The 6,233-nt window shown below is 34.5% G+C and overlaps 1 long non-coding RNA gene across 1 annotated transcript; it reads left to right on the top strand.

Annotated features, from left to right (window-relative positions):
• Positions 1–4,450: 4,450 nt before the first annotated feature.
• On the top strand, positions 4,451–5,761 carry LOC131241508 (uncharacterized). The gene is made up of 3 exons (XR_009169075.1): positions 4,451–4,846; positions 5,069–5,186; positions 5,326–5,761. It is a non-coding gene; the product is annotated as an uncharacterized LOC131241508 (long non-coding RNA).
• Positions 5,762–6,233: the final 472 nt, after the last annotated feature.

Below are 6,233 nucleotides of genomic sequence, written 5' to 3'. Positions count from 1 at the left end.
TCTTATTTTGGATGATGGGCCACTTTACTTAAGTGAATGGCATATTTGTAATTATGCTGGATTTTAATTCTGAATTTTTAATTATAAAAGTATAGGGTAGGTAGATTTCCAGTAGAGATTTGAGATAGAGAGAGAGAGAGAGAGAGAGAGAGAGAGAGGCTCTCTTGTGTGAAAGAATTTTCCTCATTATTTTATAGGGTTTAAAAAAAATTAAAAAATAAAAAAAATAAAAATAAAAATAAAAACCTCACTTTCAATTAAATTGTGGAAGGGTAGAAACTTGTTTGGTGGTAGATTCCCAAAAGTACATCCTTCATCTTTCTCTTCATCTTCTTCAAAAGGTAGTCTTCTTCTTACATCATTCCCCTCTCTTCTTCGAAAGATATGCTTCTTCTTCTTCTCTTATCTTCCACTTTTCTATTCCATTACAACCTTCTAAATCCTAGATCTTCAATTTTTTATTTTCTCTAATTTCTAAAAATTCTAATTCCAAATTCTCAATTCCCATGAACCCTAATTTTTCAAATTTTAGATTTTTTTCATTCATAACCCTAAACATAAAACCTACAAATCTATCCCTTGAGCGTGAAACGTGCCTATGCTAAATTGGAAGCTCTATCCTTCCATTGGTCCTAGTTTTAATTGATTTATATAATTTCTTAGAATGCAGGTACGTGATTTAAATTAAATTAGATTTTATTTCCTATTGTTTACTCTTAATAACTTAGTAGGTGAGTATCTTTTGTTAATTGAATTACTTTATAAAGTCTTTTATAACCTCCACATTGCATGTTAGCATTAAATCATGTGTCCTACATCAGTTGGTGTCTTTAAAAAACACATAAAAGATGTTCCTTGTGCATCATTGTATTAATAGAGATGACCTTTTCTTTATCATTTTTTTTTTTAATGTCTTTCTCTAACTTTTTGGTCCATGCAAACTTCTTTGTTGTTATCTTATATGGTCTAGATTGGCCAAACCAGTGAACTTGCCAATCCATTGACTAGTCCTACTTTGAAGACATTTTTTAATGCATGTCTACCATATATCTTGGTTGTTGTCTTGTTAGAAAATAAAGTCACAGTTATTACTAATTTTCTTTAAGTCTTGAAATATTGGAGTGAAGGAACTACTGCATCATATCCATACTTCCAAGACATTCTTTTTTTTATTCTTGGTTGCCATTCTTGCATCATTAACAATTCTAAATTCTTTTCTCATTTATTCTTAAACTAAACTCCCTAACTATTATTGCTTTCTTTCTCATTTTAGTTTTTTACTTTTATAAGCTTAGATTAAATTTGGTTCTGTTTTGTGCAGCATTTCAAAAGGTAGTATGTATCAGTTGTGGAGCCACGACTTTACATGTTTCTTTTGTAGATTATTTTTCTACTCATGTGCTTCAATCATGATGACCAAAAGTTATGGAATGAAGATCCGCATGAGTATGTACGAAAAGGTTATGATGAGTTTTAAAATCCTACGCACCACGTAAAATAATTCTATTATTATTCTTCTTATAAGTTTTAATCAGTCAAGATGGCGAACATCCATGCTTCAGTCCTACACCATGTCGACATGCAGTACGTGTACCCATTTGCCTCTGTTCTTGGTTATTTCATGCTTGTGCAAGACCTTAGGCTCAAGTCAACATGTGAAGATGGATTTCTAGCCTCTCTTAACTATTCTCCTTCTGACTGAAAATTTTGGTTTGTTCTAAGAATGTTGTGTTTGATTTGGCAGGAAATGGCAACAAACTATACATTTGTTGAAGATCAAGATCACATAATTCTTCTACATAGAGTTCATAGTTGTGGAATCATCGTATGATGCGTGCATGCATTTTCTGTATGTAGCAGGTTCTCCATTCATCCAGGCCTAGAAAACCTTTGTGGTCATGTAATGCTGCAGATCTGCTAAAGGAAAAAGTTGCTATAAAATCTAAGCAAGAGATACATGTAAAGGACAGCGACAGATTAACTGATGTAAAGTTATGGATATGTTATCTTCAATTTCTTAGCTTCTTATTAAATACTTCATCCTATTTTGTTTGGGAAGGTTGGTGGATGGTGGGCAGCCAATCATAGAACTTTTACAATCTACATTTAAAAGCCGACCCCAACTTGGTGGGATAAAGGCCTATGTGATGAGTGGAGCTTATATTTATTTCTTGTCATCGGAAAAACTTGGTGGACATTTAAAAATGAAATACTTTAAATGGTCTTATTTCAACAAACCAGAAACCATATGGTAGACTGACTCTGTTTCAACTTTCATATCCTGAGATCGATTACCCATGTTGTGTGGGTGTCTCTGTGTGTGTGTGGTGTGGGTGTGTGTTAGAGAGAGAAGAAAAACATCTACAGATAAGAGGACAGATCTGTTCAACCAATCTGATTGTTGGATTGGAAGTCAGAAACGGTGGGTTCCACAATCTGGTCAGTTTATTTGAGTTAATACATGTCACATATACCATTTATATGTGAAATACATATACTATTTTGCTCTTGGTTGTTAGATATTATGAGCATTCCAGGTTCCTTAGGTGGATCAGATGCACTGCCGCTGAATCATGTTTGAGATAACGTTTCTTATGGTGATTTTGGACCGGAAAAATGAGAAAACATCCCAGTTAATGGGGGCTCCATTTCAGCTTTCAAAAACCATATGTACTGAGCACACATCTGAAGCCCTGCCTAGTGTCAATTATAGTTTTGGTGGTACAATGAGACTGCCAGAAGAGGACTTCCACATTGCAGATTTCTTATCATTTAAAAGTATAATAATACTTTTATGGTGAACTGTATACTATATAGCTTAAGGTGGTATTGTACAATTCTCAGATCAAGGATTCGTATGGTACACTAATATGCCTGAGAGGACTTGTTGAGAAGAAATCTTGGCTCTGATACTAATATATAGGTTGATTGAATCTGCAATTAGGTTCAGATGATATTGACTCAATAGCAATGATCTAATTCAGATCATAAGCATAAACAAACCAATCAACATTCAGATATCCAGATCATTGATCTAGCAGTTGGAGTACTGAAAAGTCTAACAGTTGAAACACTATGCAGTGCATAGTCTCTGCATCTCTGGCTTATTGTACTTTCTCATTTTGGAACCTTGCAATTGCCACTCTTCAAGTTTGTAGATTAAATTAGCTTTGCATAGCTATTTTAACGATCCAAGTTAGGTGCCTACGTAGAATAAAACTGCCATGGCAGGATCCTTAGCAGTATCTGTTTGTTAGGAATTAATGAATTATATGGTTTGGTTTTCATTTGGAGCTTCTCTTCTTCTACATATACAGCTTTCCCGATAACTTGCATCCATGGGTTATTAGGCCAAACTGGAGTGAGGATCCTGTGTCAGACACTTCTTTTCATAATATTAAGCAGGGAATCTCAGGGTACAAATATACAAACCCCCAGGAATCATGTACATCCAATGCTTCCCTTAACCAAGTGCTTTTTCATTGGTAATATCCCAAAATTTAAAAGAAACAGACTCAGTTATTATTGCCAATACAATTTACTTTCTGAGAGATAGCATGGTCACTCCTAACAGATGGTTCCCCACACAAAAAAGGATTTTCCTGTCCATAAGCAATTTCAAGTCTTAGGTTGAACTATATATTGGTGTGATATTTGTAAGTTATGATGTTTCTTATAACTTGAATTTTTTTTCTTTTCATCTTCTTCTAGTTTATCCAGAGACTTGGAACCCATCTGTGGCAAGGTAAGGTGAAACTAAGTTTCAGTTATGTTGCTGGAATTCTGTTTCATTTGGATTTTGGTAATTGGTTTAACTGCTTTCACATGCCGACATGTTTAAGTTGCGAATGTGCAGCATACTTACAGGCCTTCTGTCGTTCATGGTAAGTTCATCAATCGTCTTCTTCTCTTATCCTTTTTTCCTTTCCTAATTCCTAGTATGTGCTTGATATGCAGGCCTTTGGTTGCTTTGGTATAGTATACAGTCAATAAATAATATATTCAGGCAACCATTCATTTGTCCTGTTTGTTTGTGGGAAATAAAAACTTGCATTTTAAAATCTACACTGTCGTGTTTGACTTACTTTTTAACATGTTTGTTCTCTTAAACTTGCAGATGGAGACATTATGCATATCATCCTAGGTATAATCTCTATTGTTCACCTGACAAATAAAGTTCTTTAAGGATTGGAAGAATTATTTCCATGTTGAGGATGCTTTTGTCCTTTCTACTTATGGTTTTGAAACAAAACTGTTCTAATTTTCTTCTTGTTTTAAGTGGGTCGTAAATTCTGTGCGATTGGGAGAATGGGATTCAAAAGCTTAAATTCTTCTAATTTTCGTATGCTGGGTTGTAAATCCAAGAGAATTACAGTCACAAACAAGAAAACTCTTATATGCTTTTTTTTTCCTACATTCATTGTTACTTTTGTTTTGCCCCCAGTCTTCAAGCCATTCTGTTTTCTGTTGTTAATACTTGATTTATGTGCAGACCACGTACCTAGCTCCAATGGAGAAATCAGGTACAAGTATGGACTTTCATCAGTTGAGTTGATGTTTTACAATGGAATTTGATCGCTCCCTTTCCTGCTAATCTTTATAATCTGTTCCACTTAAATTTAGGACTATTTTGTTAAACTTGCTTATGTGAAGCAACAACTGGTCTAGTGATTCTTGCTGTGCTATTATTTTTTAATGAAATTAACAGGGTAATCACATTTCCTCTATAATTGTTAGTCTAGCAAGGAGTGAGCATGCATCTCAGGCATTATCAGCTGGGACAAGGTTGAAAGAAGGTTGCCACATAAATCACAGTTTGTTGACCCGAGGAACTGTCATTCTCAAGGTAAGGTTGTTATACCAGCAATCTGTTTGACATTGATTTTATTTGATAGGCCCAGTGTTTCTAATTAGGGGTTGTTAGTGAGGCTATGTAAAAGGAGTTCTGCCTTTCTGAGACATATGGCTAGAACTTCGTATCTTTTCATTTTGTACTTGAAACATGATTCTTTTTTTTTTCAATATTAATTGTTGTAGGCCTTAAACACAAATTGTTACTCTTATGCAGGTTTCAAAAGATGGCTCAAATTGAGCAAGCTAGAGATTGTAGATCTACTTTTTTTTCCTTTCACTTCTCATTCACTTCTTATTGGGAAGAATAGAGGGAGGGAGAAAATTCATACAAGGTAATGGTGTTAGATTTTAAATTCAAATTTCTCCCCCTGAGCTGAATCTAGTACTTGGTTCATGGTTTTTAGCATTTGTCGGTTTGGTTATTCAATTGGGTTTCTCCATCTCAGGCATATGCTACTCTTGCATGTGCAGGTGCTTCTGTTTATCACTCAAAAGAGGGTCATTTGCATTCTACAAGTACTAATTTCTCTTGGGCGGGTTTTGATTTTTCTTTCTAAATTACTAAAAAGCATATGCTGCCTGCCCATGTGATTGGACAACCTAACCATGTGATTACTAAGACTTCACCTCATTTGGAATGCCACTCTTTCTTTTAATTTGGGTAGTAAAACTGTGTTTGAGATGTTTCAGTTGGCACTTGAGGAAACTGTATGAGAACAAATTACCTTTTTCACAAGAGGATTTGTGTGGACAAAGAGGCAGGAGATAGCTATATTGGTCAAGCTGGGAGTGGACCACATGGATGATTTTTTTAATGTATTCAGACAATTTTCAACTTACTGTTGTAAATATTATATATCTTTTCTTGTAAAGTTGTACAATATTTGTTTAATATTCATTTTTAATTGTACTGGAACATTCTTTAGGTTTCAAATTTTTTTTAAAGTACAGGTTCTAATTGAAAAAAAAAAATTCTAGCTTTTGCACATTGCTTTTACTAGCCCTTCTTAAATAAGGGTTCAAAACCGTTCCTAAATAAGAAAAAATACCGTTCTTAAAAATAAAGAGGATCGAAACTTTGAGACGATTTTTAACCATCCTTAATTTTTTGCGACACCTTATTTTAGGAATGGTTGGAAACCGTCCCTAATTTGTTGCGACGCCCTATTTAAAAATAGTTGAAAAGCATTCCTAAATAGTTTGTGAACAGTTTTCAACCATTCCTAAGTAGGGATTTTGGTGTGGTGCATGTTCACAACCCCAAGTGTAGGGTCGCAATGCAGTAATAATCTCGGTGAGACCGAGGTTGAATCCACAGGGACTAATCTCGTGATTATTCTAAAAGCAACTAGAAGAAGAGCTAGAAAAAGATGAAAACC

This window comes from Magnolia sinica, chromosome 3 (genome assembly GCF_029962835.1).
Source record: "Magnolia sinica isolate HGM2019 chromosome 3, MsV1, whole genome shotgun sequence".
NCBI classification, from domain to species: Eukaryota; Viridiplantae; Streptophyta; class Magnoliopsida; order Magnoliales; family Magnoliaceae; genus Magnolia; species Magnolia sinica.
This window is presented reverse-complemented; position numbering and strand designations above follow the sequence as displayed.